This window comes from Tupaia chinensis, unplaced genomic scaffold, assembly GCF_000334495.1.
Source record: "Tupaia chinensis unplaced genomic scaffold, TupChi_1.0 Scaffold000133_1, whole genome shotgun sequence".
Lineage (NCBI taxonomy): Eukaryota > Metazoa > Chordata > Mammalia > Scandentia > Tupaiidae > Tupaia > Tupaia belangeri.
The window spans coordinates 4,050,164-4,068,052 of record NW_006159602.1 but is presented as its reverse complement, the minus strand read 5'-3'; the positions used below and the strand labels follow the sequence as shown (position 1 = coordinate 4,068,052).

The 17,889-nt window shown below is 44.3% G+C and overlaps 1 long non-coding RNA gene across 1 annotated transcript; it reads left to right on the top strand.

Moving 5' to 3' along the window:
• Positions 1 to 2,664: 2,664 nt before the first annotated feature.
• On the top strand, positions 2,665 to 5,507 carry LOC102471926 (uncharacterized). The gene is made up of 4 exons (XR_334016.3): positions 2,665 to 2,897; positions 2,981 to 3,041; positions 3,203 to 3,261; positions 5,199 to 5,507. It is a non-coding gene; the product is annotated as an uncharacterized LOC102471926 (long non-coding RNA).
• Positions 5,508 to 17,889: the final 12,382 nt, after the last annotated feature.

Below are 17,889 nucleotides of genomic sequence, written 5' to 3'. Positions count from 1 at the left end.
TAGTGGCATGGCCACTCCCCACCCCCAGCGCTGATTTCTCACTTTCCTTCTCTCTCTCTCTGTCTCTCTGTCTCTCTCTGGTGAGTGTATGAACCCTAAAGCAAATAAATAAAGTTTTTTCAATGCAGACTTCTGGGTTCTGTCTCGACCACAACCTCCTAGGATAGGGCTCAGTAATCTGCGTCATTAACTCACTGCCCAGGTGCTTCTGCTGTGCAGCTAGGTTTGGAAACTACCGATCTAAACCATGTAGTGAAAGGACATGAACATGAAGGAGGAGGATGCCCAGGGTGATGACCTCAGGCAGGAGAAGACCAACTCACAATGTATTAGACTGGTGGCCTCTGAGTAGAGGTGGCTGGGAGGCAGGGCAGGTTTCCAAAGTCTAACAAGCCCTCATCTTGAAGACCATCCTATTGTTTAGCCTGAGTAATAGGAGCTGTTCTCCAAACCAAGGGAGATTGGGTGGCAGGGGAGGTGCCGGCCCCACTGCTTCCCCTCCTGTGAGGATCTTACTTGACGGTGCTAGAGAATGTTCTAAAGGGCCAGTAGGCCTCATGGAGGGAGCCCCGTTGATCATGTGCGTATTCCGGTTGGTAAGAAGCAGCTCGTGGTGGGATTAATAGGTCCCATCGCATCGATTATCCTGGTGCTAATATTCTAGATTCTGTCTTGTCTTGGTCGTGACAAGGGCTCGGAGATTTCCCCAGCTACCCTAGATGTGTCTTTACCCAGCCAATATGCAATCTGCATCTATTTCCCATTCTCTCTCTCTCTTTGCCAGAGAGCACACATGCTCACCAGAGAGAGACAGAGAGAGAGGGAGTAATGGGATGTAGTCATGCCACAATTCTCCTTCCTCCATTTCTCCATCCTGTCAGGATATGGGACACACGCACACACTCACACAAGTGTGTTTTTCAAGCCACCAGAACCAGGACTCAAACCACACAGTTGACCATGTAGGATCTGGCCCCCTTAACCACTAGGCCACAAAGCCAGCCTGAATTTCCTTTTCAATGATGTTTATAGTATAAAAACAATAAACATGGGGACCAGCAGTTAGTGTAATGGCTATGTTGCTGGACTCCCATGTAGTCGACCGTGGTTCAAGTCCCAGACCTGGTGGCTTAAACTCACGCTGGGCGTGTGTGCGTGCATGCCCAAGACCCTGAGAGGAGAATGGAGGAGAAGGGATTGCGGCATGGCCATCCCCCCTGAGGGGTGATTTCTCGCTTTCTATCTCTCTGTCTCTCTCTGTCTGTCTGGCGAGCGCACGCGCCCTATAGCAAAAACCTCTCTGAAAATAATAATAATAATAATAAAAGTGTGTTGTTGAAAAATTTTATAGAGGGGCTGGCAGGTGGTGTGGTGGTTAAGAGCACTGGACTCCCACATGAACTTGACTGTGGTTTAAGTCTCGGACCTGATGGCTTGCTTTCTCACTTTCTCTCTCTCTCTCTCTCTCTCGCTTCCCTCTCTCCCTCTCGTTCTGTCTCTCTCTCTCTCTCTCTCTCTCCCTCCCTCCCTCTCTCTCATTCTCTCTCTCTCTCTCTGGTCAAATTAAAATAAATTAATTAAATAATTAAATAATTCTTCAAAAAAATTTTTAAGAAAACAAAAATAAGTAGAGGTATTTAACATGTGGAGTGAAAGTTCTCCCTGTAATCTCACCCTTCATAGATAACCCCTGTTCATAGCGACAACTGCCGCATTTTAAGGGTGTGAATGGCAGGCTTCTGGGAGTTGAAGTTGAACAATGATCTTGTGGCAGAGCAAGGGTAGGGGTCCCCGATCATTTGTCCAGTGCTTTTGCTCTTCATGAGAGATCTCTCCTAGCATTCCAGCCTGTCAGAAATGGTTTTTTTTTTAAGGTTTTTGTCATTGGATGTGTGCACTCACTGGAGAGAAACAGAGATAGTGAGAGGGAAAGGGAGAAATCACTCCCTGTGGGGATGGTTACACTGCAGTCTCTTGCCCTCCACATAGGGATTTGGGGCACACACGCACATGCCCAGCATCATTTTCCTTTTTCTTTTTTTTTTAATAATTATTTATTTTATTTTATTTTTTCATTCATTTATTTTAATTTGACCAGAGAGAGATACAGAGAGAGAGGGAAAGTGAGAAAGTAAGCCACCAGGTCTGGTATTTGAACCACAGTCGGCCATGTGGGAGTGCCCAGCGCCTTAACCACCATGCCACCTGCTGGTCCCAGCCCAGCATCATTTTCAAGTCACCACATCTAGGACTTGAACAGCTGTCAGTAATGTGGGAGTCCAGCACCGGAACCACTATGCCAACTGCTGGCCTCATGTGTCTCGATTTTTTTTTTTTTTTAAGGTTTTTCCAAGGAGCTTGTATGCTCACCAGAGGGAAAAACAGAGACGGTGAGAGGGAAAGTGAAAAATCACCCACAACGCAATACCTTCTCCATTCTCCTCCTGGGATTTTGGAAACACACCCACACACGTGCCCAGCATAATTTCAAGCCGCCAGGTCCAGAACTTGAATAACTATAAACCATGTGGGAGTCCAGCGCCATAACCACTACGCCACCTGCTGGCCCCTGTCGGGAACTTTTTGATCATCAACATGGAGGTGTGTCTAATTCCTCAGGCATCAGGAATGGTGATCAGCACACTGCTCTGGAAGCCTGAAGTCATATCTCAAAACTTGAGTCTTTCAGATTGCAGGCAACAACCCTGGGGCTGACTTCTCTTTGGCCTCTGGCCTTTACATCCATCCACTTCTCATCTCCAGGCTTGACTTTTCTGAACTGGTTTCCACCGGTTACACTTCTCACTGAGGAAGACAGATTCGAACATGCTCCATGCCATTGACCAGCTGGGAGCAACTCCTGCCGCCTTGGAAAATACCTGGGAAGAACTAAGAGGGTAAGGCAGGTTGAATTACAGCCGTGAGCAGGGCTCACTGTACCATACTGAGTTCTCCCAAAGGCCTTTTCATTTCTTCCCAGTGTTCCAGGGACTCAAGCCTACCCGTGGTTTCCATATTCTTCTACAACAATCTGATGGCAGGTGCGGAGTGAGCAGAGTTGCAGAATTAAGTATTTTTCTCAAATAATTAAACTGTCAAATAAAAAAAAAAATCTACAAACAGTATGGTTACAGTGGGAGGCTCTCAACACGCTGACACAGATGGGAGGCCGAGCTTTGAGCTGTTTTGTTTTGTTCAGTAGACCCAGCGAAGACACATGCGAGGTACAGGTCTCATGCTTGCAGAATCGCAGTACAACAGGTAAGTATCATTGTACTCGCCATCGTGCAGTAAGCACTAGGCTGTGCCAGGCACCAAGTACTTCACGTGAACTACTGAGTCTAATCTATTCTAGCAGACATTGTTACCATCACCTCCATTGGTTCTGTTTTGTTTTGTTTTTGCTATAGGGCATGTGTGCTCCTTGGAGAGAGACAGGGAAAGGGAAAGGGAGAAGTTACCCCCCAGGGAGGATGGCCATGCTGCCATCCCCTCTCCTCCATTCACCTCTTGGGATTTGGGGCACATATCCACACACGCTCAGAGTGTTTTCAAGCCACCAGGTCCAGAACTTGAACCATACAGTCAACCATGTAGGATCCAACGGTCTTAACCTCCACACTACCTGCTGGCCCTGTCTGCATTCTTTTCCTTTTTTCCTCCAGTTGCCAAAAGGCACATGCACCTGCCAGACAGAGAGGGAGGGAGAAAGCAGCACGCCCCCTTGCATAGGCACGTCACCACACAATCCCTTCTCCTCCACTGTTCCACCCTGTCAGGATATCGGACAAGCATCCACATACCTGGCCTATCTTTTAAGCTACCAATGCTGGAACTTGAAACACAGGTAACCATGTGGGACCTGCTCCCTTAACCATGAAGCCACAAGGTTGGCCCTCTCCATTTTTATAGGTGAAGAAACAAAGACTCAGAGAAGTGACGCAAGGGCACACAACCAGTCGCATGTAGAGTCAGGTTTGAAGCCAGGGTGCTTTGATTGCAAAGCCTGAGAGCTTATAGATATAAATGCTGTCCTGGGGTCGTCTTCGTCAATCTTTACCATACCCACAGACAAAGCTTATGGGGAAAGGCTAGGTTGGCTTCAGTGAGGACTGGTTTCCCACCCTGCACCCCAGCGAGTGGACACTGAGCAAGGCTCTCCACCTGTTGCACTGAGCACAACTCTTGGGGTTACCATTGACCTGAAGACATGACAAGTGCAGATTCGACTGGGTTTAGGAATCTGTTATTCTGCCTTGCTATTTATTTTTGCTTAATCTCCTTTTTCTTAGAAAAATTATCTCCCTCTCTTTTGCAATTCTTTACCAACAGTTCTATTGACTTCAGTCATGTATACAGACCACAGCAATTGATAAAGAAATAAAGGCTCTGTCAGATCTCAGGGCGGAAGAAAGTCAGGGGGCACTAATCCCAGAGAGAGATCCGGACAGTTCAGAAGTAATTTTCAGGGTAGCCAAGAGCACAAAGTAGTTCCTTTTTTTTTTTTTTTCTTTTAACGTTTCAAAATTCACAGTAGTAAAACTAGGTCCTTCACGTGCTCCTCTGATAAACCTCTTGCTTTTTAAGCTAAGTTTGAACCGCCTCTGTATTTGCTATGCCATTGTTGCAGAGACCTTAATTTTAATTCTTTTCTCTCCTGTGGGCCCCTCACTCCTCCCCAAATGTTTTAGCATCTGTTAATCCTGGTTGGAAACCTTAGCAGATAGAAGTGGTGTTCTGTGTAGATTGCTTCCAGAACAAATAAGAGGTGGTAGATAATTCAGCATTGGGTTTCAGGAGGGCTTAGGGTGGGAGCTGCAGAGGACAGCACCTCTTCCTCATAAGACATCCAGTAAAAGCCAAAGCAAAGTAATTCCCAAGCTCAGGCGGAATGCATGTAGATCAGGTTCATTTCCAGTGCTGCCACTGCCTGCGTGGAGGTGATATTAGAAGCCACCATGACAGCAAAGTAGTTTTATGCATAGCGGCTTAGCGAACACTTTGAGAACTAGTTTAGTGAAGCTATCAGGTTGAAAAATACCAAGTCACGAAGTTTTAATGAAACTAAGTGTGGATCAACGTATCAGAAAGAGCATCCAGGACGACTTAAAAGATCCTTGGGTGGAAATTAGAATGGATCTTTGGGATTTATTTGGCAAAGCCTGTCTATTCTGACCTTTTTTCCGTTTCATATTAAGGCTAGTGAAAGTGCGTTTTGTTTGGCCGCGGCTGGAGGAGGACAGAAGCCATCGGTGCTGCTGGGCTGCTGCTGCTGCTGAAGTTGAGCTGCATTAATTGGCTGATAAGGACGGGGCATCAAATAGCAGAGAGAAAGGCCATCGGAGATTTTCTTGCTTTATTTCTCTCTGCACTTCATTTACATCTTAAGCCATATTGGTGATCCAGATTTGAATAAAGCCACAGCTTAAGGAGTGATTAGATCTCAATAGCTTGGATTTTCTATGAAATTGCTGCATTTTTACTAGATGTATTTAGAAATACTGGTGAAAACTGACACCTTGGGTAACTTTATCATTTAAAATGGAGCTTCAGCTGGATAAAAAAAAAAAAAATTAAAAAAAAAAAACAGCTAAAATGGGGGTATTAGTTGCCAGGCCTTTGACTCAAGCAGTGTCAGGGGTTAGAATTAGACAAAAGCCAAGCTCAGCACGACTTGGGCAAAGGAAGAATGCAGATAAGTCAACCTACCACCTTCCTCTAAGCCTACTCTCCCCCAAAATGTTAATCGAAGCAGTGATCCCATAACCTGAAGAAAAATAAGGATGCCAACAGGAATATATAATGCAACAAGGAGCTTTTTTTTATTCTGAGACTTTTTTTTTTTTTAATCATAAAGCAATATTTTTAACTCTAAGGTTAACCTGCTAATCCTTAAGCTGGTGATATGACAGTGTCAAATGTGATGGGATTTTGTGATTCTCATTATTGTTATGTATTGTTCTTTCCCTGGTATTCCATATTAATATTTATAAATGCCCTTTTTATAGAACCAAGAGGACCAAAACCCATTATTAAATTTTTAAAATGGACAAACCGCGCATCCAATATAGTTGATTACAATTTAGAACAAAAAGGATTTGGGGAGTAATCCACTTCTTGTCTCCCGTTGTTGTTGATTTGTGTAGACAGCAGAGCTCCTGACGTTATTTTTTCTAAAACTACTGTTTGCACAAAGTAACATCCAAATGACAGAGAATAACAGAATATTGATTGTGCTCCTCAAGAAGGGGGTGAAACCCACCATGTGCAGGTGAGAGGGCGTCACGGCAGGAAGGTATGCGTTTAAAATGCTGAGGCACCCGGCAAGAGCCATGAGCAAAAGTAAGGAAGAGATTAAAATGATAAGAGGGACGCTGTCCGTTCCGTTTTCCTCCGGTGCCTCATTGTACTTGACGAGTGACCTCAGAGGATTCAGGGGGCACCCATGTGTGTGTAAAAGGAAGTCTCCAGGGGCCAGCAAGTGGTGTAGTGATTAAGGCACTGGACACGCCCACATGACTGACCACAGTTCGAGTCCTAGACTGGATGGCTTGCTTTCTCAATTTCCCTCTCTGTGTCTCTCTCTGGTCAAATGAAAATAAATGAATGAATAAAAAAATTAAGTAAATAATTATTTAAAAAAAAAAAAAGAGGATGTCTCCATAAGTGGCCAATCATGCCATGACCTAACCATAGAGGAGGGACAAAGTTGATGACTCATCTATCCAGCCTTTTCTCCTTTCAGCACCAGCAGATGCGATCAAACATGCTTCAAAGTCAAAAAAGAAGGGATGGGCCAGCCTCTGACGGGGTGGTTAAGGCAGCTGGATCCTACATGGTCAACTGCGTGTTTCAAGTCCCAGACCTGGTGGCTTGGAAAATTTGCTGGGTGCACATGTGTGTGTGCACAAAATCTCAAAAGGAGAAATGGAGAAGAAATTATGGCAAGACCATCCCCCATGAGGAGTGTTCTCTCTCTCTCTCTCTCTTTCTCCGGAGAGTACATGTGCCCTCTGGCAAAAAAAAAAAAAAATTAAAGGTGGAAAAACTTCTCTCCACCCACCTCATATTAGAATGTTCCCAGTGCTGGATAAAGGAATTTTATGGAAGGAAGTTGTCTGTGGCTGACATCCCGCCTCCAAAAGTTCCGAACAGCTCATTGTAATCAGCAGGAGAATGTAGAACTAACTGGCTGCGGGGGTGAAGGAGTGGCTGGGCGACTTGATTTGGAAGAGTAGTCGACGAGAAGAAAAAGTACGAGACAACTTCAAGTTTATAAGACAAATGGAATTGAAAGTGTGAGTTCATTTTGGTACAAAAAATTTTGAAATTCATGCTGCATTTTTTCCATTATACACATTTCCCATGAATTTTTAGAAGACCCCTTTTGTAATGTTTCTGCTGATGAGGCCAAGAACCGAGAGCAGTTATAACAAATGATTAGAACCGTCTCAACTTTTAAAATTTATTTATTTATTTATTTTATTGTTTATTTGCCATGAGCACATGCACTCACCAGAGAGAGACAGAGAGAAAGAGAGGGAGAGTGAGAAGGTAAGCCGCTAGGTCCAGAACTTGAACCATGATTGCTCATGTGGGAATTCAGTGTCTTAACCTCCATGCCACCTTCTGGTCCCCAAAATGTCTCTGGCCCCCAAAATGTCTCAACTCTTATTCTTTAAGAGAGAAGGTGTTCTCATGGGGCATATTTTTATTTTTTATGTTTTTTTTTATATTTTGTTTCATATTTTATTTTTTATACTTTTTCTCAATTCAATATCTGAAGTCTGGGATTCCAAATCAGAACTGATTCTGAGCCCTGGCTCGTCCCCTGCAAACCATGTGATCTTGGACAAGCTATCTGATCAAGTTTTCTTGATTATAGAGTGAGGAAACGTGTGTACTTCGTGCTGTGGTCATGAGGGGGAAATGAAATACCTGCGTCTCGTGTGCTCCCTGGCACACAGTAAGCAGGCAAGAACAGCCACACGGGGCCAGCCCAGGGGCACAGCGCTTAAAGCCCTAACCACAGGGAGCCGAATCCCACATGGCTGACTGCAGTTCAAATCCAAGTCCCTGATTCAAGCCTGAAAAACAGAAACGCATCAGGAGCATGTGCATGTGAGCCCCACATCCTGATAAGATGGAGAAATGGTGGCGAGAGGTTACGTTGTGACCATGCCCCATTGGGCAGTTTCTCTCTCATTCTTTGCCAGCAGTTGTGCCCTCTGGCAATTAAATGAAAAAGAAAAGTAGTAGTAGGGCTAATTAGTAATACATTTATGACTTTGGAGATTTGAAACTCGGTTTCTTGAGTTGCGGGTAATTTTCTCTATTTTATCCTCTCCGTGGCTTGGGATTTGCAGCCCCTGCATGTGAGTCTTTGTAACTACAGGCTTTTGCACATGCAAAAATTAAACCAAGTAAAATATCTGGGGGCCTGGGTTGCTTGAGGAATTCCAGACTATGTTTGACCATCTGGGATAAAATACTTGGGCATTTCGTTTAAACGTTTCTAAAGTATTTTCCAGCAGCAATTAAGGAAAGAGGAGGCAGAGTTGATGCCGAGTCGTTCTGACAGTGATTCCATTATAGTGCTGGGTTCCCGCCACAGAGGTGGTGTCTCAGCTCCCAGCTGAGGAGTATTGTGTGTTCAAAGCAGCGAAAGTGTAACTCAATGCCAATGAAACTCAAGTTTGGCGGAGTAATGAGAAGGCTATTCATCATGACCCATCGTTATAGAAACTGGCCTCGCCTTCTGGAGAAACGTGTCTTATGTTTCAAACGTGTGTAAGGGCCTGGGGTGGCAACGTGGCATCAGTTCAGCAAGTATGCTAGGATGCAGCTTCCCAGACAGCTCAGGGACATGTCAGCTTCCCTCTCCTCAAAGTCCCCGCTGCCTCCCTGTCCTACAGCTCCTTCGCCGGAGCTCCTCCCGGAAGACGTCTTCCTGAGCAGAGCTGAAGAGGTTCACCGTGGGTAGTTTTCTCCTTCCCAGGGGGCGCTTCGGGCTTCTTGCTATGTTATCCTCAGTTAGTGATCTGAGCTGGCCTCGTGGGTCTTCCATCTCCATCATCCCTCACTGTCCCCAAACTGTTCTCCTCCCACTGACTAGCAAAATTTGCCTGTCCTCTGGTCCGTTTCTTTAAGAGGACCCTTGACAAGCAACGGGCCCCCCTAGTAGAGAGTTCAATAAGTCCTTGATCAGAATTGAACATAACGGGAGCCAACAGTTAGCGTAATGGCTATGTCGCTGGACTCCCACGTAGTTAACGCGGTTCGCCTCCCGGACCCGGTGGCTTAAAACTCACGCCGGGCGCGTGTGCGTGCGTGCCCAAGATCCCGAGAGGAGAATGGAGGAGAAGGGATTGCGGCGTGACCATCCCCCCTGGGGGGTGATTTCTCACTTTGTCTCTATGTCTCTCTCTGTCTGGCGAGCGCACGTGCCCTATAGCGAAACCTCTCAAAAAAAAAAAAAAAAAAAAAAAACATTGAACATATCTACTCGAGGGGTTGGCACTAGTTTAATGGGGGAGTGGCTTATTGTCCCTCAGATAACATTGCCTTGATGCCATTAATGATTTTTCTAATATGTATTTCTTCGAGAGCAAGACAGAGAGAGAGACAGCACCTCCCTTCCCCCGCAGGGTGTTCATGCCTTAAGCCAGCTCCAGGTCTTGAGCAAGTGTGTGTCTGGTGTAACTGAGCCTGGCCACGCAGGATTGCCTCACAGAACACATCTTTTACTGCGGTGCCTCCTCACATTGACTCGGGCCGTCATTTAACTTCAGTTGTTACTGTGGCAACCACCTGGGCACAGATGTAGCCTGAGGGCACCTTTCCTCAGCTGTCCCTCCTTTTCCTGCTTCCTGTCCAGGGCCTCTCTTCCTCCACTGCCTGTGGGCGCCAGCTTAGCCAGCTGGTATAGGCACTCCTAGAGCCACCCTCGACCAGCAGACAAACCAATGAGCACAGTGCCACTTCCCCAGAGGCAAGCTCTGTAATGCACCCCTAAATTGGCTTTCCCTTAGTCCTTATTTGGTTCTCCCTGGTTTCCCCCAGGAAGTGACCCAGATCCTTAGAGTCACTTCTCAAACTACCAGCGCAGAGGCCCTTAGTTTAAATTCTACTTTCAGGGAGAGCCCAAGACCTCCTTTTTAACAGAGGACTCCTTACAAACTTTCCCTTAATCTGAGACAACGCATCTCGGTCAGTGGAATCTCCGTGCTGCGAGATGCAGGCTGGGGCAATGCTCTCCCTCTGAGCAGCCACAGCTACCAAGGCTCGGTCTTCCACGACGCTGGTCATGACTGGCTTTCTTTCAGTCTCCCCACTGTACTGTATTCTGGGACAGTATCTGCTTTCTGTGTCCCTGTGCCTAGTTCGGTGTCCTGCATGTAGTAGATACTTAACAAATAAAGTGTAATTTGAATGGGTGGATGGATGGATGAGGTAAATGCATAGGAACCACAGCTTCTCCCATATCAGATAGCAGAGTTAACTATTGATTCTACTTAAACCCATCTAATCCCAAAATAATTAAACATAATACAATATAAAAATAATGTAAAAGAATTAAGATAAATTCTAGGGGAAGCGGAAATACAAACCTAACGTAACCCTCCTCCCCTTCCCCCCCACACAAAGACTCCTTTTACCATGGCATGCCTCCTGTCAATGCCCCCCCCACCACCATCACCCACAAGCCCCTCGCTCTGCCTGCTGAGTGGCCGCTCCTCTCTTGAGCCCTTTCTCCTGCCTTCCCAGGTGGCAGGAAGGTATACCTGTAGGTATCATTCGGTATAATACACTTTCCCTCAGAGATTTCTCTAGGGGAAAGGTAAGGGAGTCTCATATCAAGGACATCATGCCCTTCCTATGAGGTTCTAGGACCACTCAGAGCTAGAGTGTCCAGGGGCTGGTTGGTGGCATCATGCTAAGGTGGCTGGATCTCACATGGCCAGCTGCATGTTCGAGTCTCAGACCCAGCAGCGTGCACATGCACCCACATGCATTCATGGGTGCCCCAAATCCCAAAGGAGATGAGGAGGAGAAAGAATTGTGGCATGGCTATCCCCCATGGGGAAGGGTGTGTGTGCTTTCTCTCTCTCCCTCTTTCTGTCCCTCTCACCCGTAGTGAATGCACAAGTGTTCTAGGGGAAAAAACAAAACAAAACAAAAAAAGAAACGAAACAAAACTAGACTGTCCAGGCACATAGTTCCCATACTTACCAAAACTCTCCATCAGAAACCAAGTCCTCTAAGGAAGCTGGCGCCGAGAGATTTATCTTAAACGTGTCGAGGATGCTAACGAGTTCTGAGTTCAGGTTCCCTTTCCCTCAGTCTGAAATGTTGCATGTGAAAGTGGTGATTTCCTTCTGCCACCGACGCTGAGACAAGGCAGTGGGAGCAGAACCGCTGAGGGAGAATGTCGCTCCCGCGATGAGCGCCAAGAAAGCCCCACACCTCAGCGTTATCCCCACAGCCGAAAGACACACTCTCTCCTTGGCTTCGTGGGATCTTTTTTTTTTAAAAGAATTATTTTATTTAACTTTATTTATTATTATTGTTGTTGTTGTTGTTTCAATTTGAGCAGAGAAAGACAGAGAGCGAGTGAGAAAGCAAGTTGCCAGGTCTGACACTCGAACTACAGTCATCCATGTGGGAGCCCAGCATCTGCATCTACCAGGTGGACCCTTAGTGGGAATTTTTTTTTTTTAAATTATTTTACTTAACTTTTATTTATTTATTTACTTCAATTTGACCAAAGAGGAACAGAACGAGAATGACAGCAAGAGAAAGACAGAGGGGAAGTGAGAAAGCAAGCCACCAGGTCTGGAACTTGAACCACGGTTGGCCATGTGAGAGTCCAGTGCCCTTAACCTCCACGCCACTTGCTGGTACCCCTCAGTGGAGTCTTAAAGAATTAATTACTGGGAACCAGCAGTTAGCGTAATGGCTATGTCGCTGGACTCCCACATAGTCGACCGCGGTTCGTGTCCCAGACCCGGTGACTTAAAACTCACGCTGGGCGCATGTGTGTGCGTGCCCAAGATCCCAAGAGGAGAATGGAGGAGAAGGGATTGCGGCGTGACCATCTCCCCTGGGGGGTGATTTCTCGCTTTCTGTCTCTATGTCTCTCTCTGTCTGTCTGGCGAGCGCACGCACCCTACAGTGAAAATCTCTCAAAAAAAAAAAAAAAAAGAATTAATTACTGTAAAGCATTTTGGCACAATTAGAAATTTGTATGCCATCTAATTTTACATAATTGCCAATTATATTAGAAGAGAAATGAGCTTTCAGCAACATTTCTGTTCCAAGAGCACTAGTTGCAGAGAACTGAAGGAAGTTTAATCTTGCCTTACTAAAAACCATGATTTAGCTGTTAGGATGATTATTTATTTATTTATTTATTTATTAAGAGAGATTTTTGTTATAGGGCATGTGTGCTCACCAGAGACAGAGAGAAACAGAGAGAAAATGAAATCACCCCCTGGAGGGATGACCATGCTATAATAGCTTCTCTTCCATCCTCCTCTTGGGATTTTGGCTACGCACACACAAACCCAGCATGAGTTTCGAGTCACAAGGTCTGGGACTCAAACCACTGTCAGCCATGTGGACTCCAGCAACATAACTATTACGCCAACTACTGGTGGCCTGTTAGAGGGTGCTTTTGGTTGCAAGTAATAGAAACTCCAAATCAAACCAGTTTGAACAATAAGGAAATCTATTATCATCTCACAGGAAGAAAAGAGGGGCAAATTGTTTCAGCTGCTCAAATAGATCATCGAGGACCCAAATTGTCTCTGCTCTGTCATATGAAGTATTAGTCTCAACCGGAAGCTGAGAGTGAGATGGCTGTAGCAGTCCCAGCCTCACAGACCCAAAATGCAAAGGAATAAGAGACCACCTCTTCCATAAAAAGATGACACTGTTTCCAAAAGCTTCCCATCAGACTTTATTTCACACCTCATTATCTGAAATAGTGTCATAGCTTAAGCTAAATTATGCTCTAGAAAGAAATAATCCCAAAATTTCAGTGACTTTATATAGCAAAGGTTTATTTCTTGCTTCCTGCAAAGTCTGCTGTGGGTCCAGAGACTTTCCAGGGAGCTATCTCCATAAGTTAGCACAGAAATATTTTTTAGGTTGATTTACTTAGTTCTTCCATGAGCAAGAGAGATAGAGATAGAGAGACAAAGAGACAGCACCCCCACAGGATCTTTTTTTGGGGAAAGAATTATTTCATTTAAATTTATTTACTTATTTTTTTTTTTTAAAGTTGACCAGACTGGGGCAGAGAGAGAGAAAGAGAGAGAGAAAGCAAGCTACCAGGTCCGGGACTCGAACTGTGGTCGGCCATATGGGAGTCCAGCACCCTTAACCACCACACCACCTGCTGGCCCCCTCATAGGCTCTTAATACCATGATCTACCCCTGACCTTGGCCAGCTCCAGATGATGGGCACACACATGCCTTGTACACTCAGGGAACTACAAAGTGAGAACCTGGAACTCCTTCATGTGGGTCAGCTTGCAGGGTGTCATGTTTTACCACTGCACCAGCCCCTGGCTCAGAAATCTTGTGGGCACCTGCATCTCCAAACATTCTTTCACAATCACTGTGGCAGAGAAGGAGAGTAGTGGAGGGTCGTGGGCAACAACTTGATGCTGAATCCTGAGGGACACTTGTCACCTCTGTTATCCATTCGTCATAGGGCCCGTTCGACTGCACATGGATGGAGAAACATGATCTGCCTGTGTCCTGGGACAGAAGAGTAGAAGCAGAAATGTGGGGCACTGGAGTCTCCACGGTGCGCAGTCCTAACCAGTCACCCAAGAAGGTGGTAGTGGGAGGGCAGTGGAAACTATCAGGCTCTTCTTCTAAGGTGAGATACATGCTGAGAGAAAATCATAAATCCACTCCCTGTCAGGCTTCTCTTCTAAGGTGAGACATATGCTGAGAGAAAATCATAAATCCACTTCCGTGTTTGACAGGTGGCGTAGTGGTTAAGGTGTGGGATTCCCACATGGCTGACCACGGTTCAAGTCTGGACCTGTGGCTTGCTTTCTCACTTTCTCTCTCTCTGTCTCTCTTTCTCTGGTGAGCACACATGCCCTGTAGCAAACTAAAAAAAAATTATAATAATGGTAAATAAAATTAAATAAATAATTCCTTAAAAAAATAAAGGAAACATCCAATGGAAACCTTTTAGATTTTGGAAGATAACACAGAAATCAAAGAATAGTTGATTCTGTATTGCTCATTTATTGATTACCCATTCTGTGATTTAATTGTCAGAAAAAAAGAGTAAAACGGCAAATTCTAATATGTGTTAAACTCTTCACTAAACACACCACCGCCTTCCACCTGCCTGGACGATTTGAATTTGGAGATACAGATGTTTTATGAAACATCAAGGTTCATTTGTACATCACGGTGGAGTATTCGAGGCTCCTAAAATGCTTTTTGACCCTGCATAGCAATCTCTATTAAATCAAAACTCTTCATCACTACACTCAGACTCTTGAGTATAAGGAAGAAACTAATAGGCAACTTCCGTAGACTCTTTTTTCCTACAAAAACACATGTAGAATATGAGAAAAGGGTTTTTCTTGTCCTCTCAATTTCTCAAAATGAAACCTAGCTTTCTATCTAAAAGGCAACCTTTCCCCCATTTCCAGAAACTGCATCCCATGAGCGGAGCATCAAACTCCCTGTGGAAGTTTAACATACCCATTTCCTTCCACCCTCCTGCCCTTCCAAAGAACAAAACAGGGTAAACAAATAAATATGAATAGAAGTGCAACTGAAGATTCTGCCTGAGTGACTACAATATGTGGCTCAGAATTCTGCATTTTCTTTTCTTTCTCTCTTTTTTTTGTTATTTTACTTTTTGCTGTAGGGTACTATGTTCACCATAGAGAAACAGAGAGAAAGGGAAAGTGAAAAATTACTCCCCATGGGGGATGGCCACACAGCCATCCCTTCTTCTCTATTCCCCTCTTAATATTTTGCATGCACATGTGCCCAGCATGATTTTTAAGTCACTGGGTCCAGGACTCGAACCATGGGATCAGCCATGTGGGATCCAGCACTTTAACCTCCATGCCACCTGCTGGCCCAGGAATCAGAACTTTTAGAAGGCTCTCAAGTGATCATGATGTCCTGCTGGGGGGTTTTCTTGGGGGGAGGTTTGTTTGTTTCTGGATTTTGTCATAGGATAAATGTACTCACCAGAGAGACAGTGAGAGGGAAAGTGAGATATCACCCCCAAGGGGGATGGCCACATCACAATCTCTTCTCCTCCACCCTCCTTCTGGAATTTTGGGCACACATGCGCACACACATCTGGTGTGATTTTCAAGCCTGGATCTTGAACTGAAGTCGACCATGTGGGAGTCCAGTGCTTTAACTACCACGCCACCTGCTGACCCCGTGCTGCCAGTTTTATAACACAGCCTTCTGTCAACAGGTAAAAGGCTCCCTATTGACCTTTTTCCCCTTCACCTGATAGTAAGTTTATCTACCAAGAGATGGTTTTCATAGTCTTTATTGAATCTAATAAAATGATAAATCCAGTCACAATCTCTGTATTGTGACCAAGGCAAGTAATTTTGTTCCTTGACACTTTTCTGATTAGCTGAATGAGGATGTCTCTGAACTAAACATTGGTTCTTCTTCCTTATTTCTTCTTTCAGACTATAAGATAGATAGATACATATCTGTGTATGTATTTTTTTTAACAAAATGGGAGCATGTATATGTCTCTGTGTGTTCAACTGTATGTCCTACAGGATGAGTTTTAATATAACTAAGCCCACCTTAATAAAGCATTTCTAATTGTAAGCAAAAGTGGTTGCTAGTGTTTACTACCTGCCTCTTACAGTAGCAAACGTTGTGTGATAAAAAACCTTGCTCTACTCACAGTACCTCAGTTTACCTATCTGCAAAGTAGAGACAACAATAGCTTCTATCTCAAACAACTGTTAAAAAATTGAACGAGACAGAATGGAGAATCCAAAAATAAACCCATGCAAATATGCCCAACTAAATCTTGACAAAAGTGCAAGAGAAATTCAACAGGAGAAAGAGAAACTTCAACGAATGGAGCTGGAGCAATTAGACACCCATAGGCCAAAAGAGCAAATAAAATTATTTTTTAAATTTAAAACCATGACGTTAGTCACACTCCCTCTATGTTAATAAAAATACATCACAGGTTTAAATGAAAAAAGTAAAACTATAAGTTTTTAGAAACAAACACAGAAGAAAATCTTTAGGATCTAGGATTCAAAAAGGAGTTCTTATACTTCATCATCAAAAGCATGATTCCTAAAGGTAAAAACTGATAAATTGAGCTTAGTCAAAATTTGACATTTTTCTCTGCAAAGGAGCTTAGTCAAAATTTGACATTTTTCTCTGCAGAGGACTGTTTATAATAAATAAATAAATAAATAAAAACAAGCTAGAGAGTGGGAAAAAATACTGACAATTATATATCTTATAAAGGACTAGTATCTAGAATACATAAAGAACTCTCAAAACTCAATAGAAAAAACATCAACAGCAAAAACGATGAACAATAATCCCATAGAAAATCGGCAAAGGACAAGAAGAAACATTTCATCCAACAAGATACATTAATGATACAAAAGTACGTGAAAAGATGTGCAGTTCCCTCCCTTTTTAGCCGTTAGGGAAACAAAATAAAACCACAGTGAAATATCAGTGCTGCTAGGTGTGGAGTTGCACGTCCTGAAAGTTTGCTCCCCTAGGTAACGATGTTGAGAGAGGAAGAAATCTTTAGGATGTAGGGCCTGCTCAGTGGTATTTGGATATGAATGGATTGATGCAGTCTTACAGGAGAGAGTTTTTACTCTTGTAGGCATGGTTAGTTCTCACAAGAGCTGGTTGTTATGAAAGTAAGGTAGCCTCCAGTAGCTCTCTCTCTGCACACACCTGCTGACCTTTCCACTTCTCTATGCCATGTTGTGATGCCAGTCCCACACCTTTGCAGGCATACAAATAAACCTGCTACTTACAAATCACCTAGTCTCAGGGATTTCTGTTTAGCAACACAATAACAGACCAAGACAAGCACATGCCTACCAGAATGACTAAAATAGAAAATTGTGATAATACAAATGCTAAGATGTAGAGAAACTGAATTGCTACACATTGCTGGTAAAAGTTTGCCAATTGTTTAAGAAACTGAACACATAACTATCATACAGCCCAGTCATTACAGTACTGGCAGTACAGTCCAGACAAAAACCTGTTCACACATGTTTATAGGCGCTTCTTTGTAACAGTCAAAAACTGGAAACAAACCAGACAGCTTTCAACAGGCGAGTTGTTCAACCTTTGTACATCCATACCATGGACCATTACTCAGTTTATAGAGGAACTGGGTCAGCCAGTGATGTGGTGGTTAAGGTGGCTAGATTCTACATGGCCGACTGCATGGTTCAAGTCCCAGACTCGGCAGTTCAAGAAACATACTGGTGCATGTGTGTGCATGTCCAAAATTCCAAAAGGAAAATGGAAGAGAAGGGATTGCAGTGTGGAGACCCCCATCAGGGTTCTCACTTCCTCTCTCTTTCTTTCTCTGGCAAGCATATGTGCCCTACAGCAAAGTTAAAAAACAAACAGCATGACTAGACCAGCCATGGTGATGCAGTGGGTAGGATGCTGCCCTAAGAGAGGCCCAAGTTCAAATGCTGGTTTGACCCGAACACACCAGGCATGCTAGCACGTACCCAGGAGTTTGGCTGGCTGGGAAGCTGGGGAAAGAATCACAGCAAGGCAGGGCCCTGCTGAGGGTACCCCTTCTCTTTTTCTTTCTCTCAATTAAAAAATAAAATAGATAAAATAGGGAGAAGG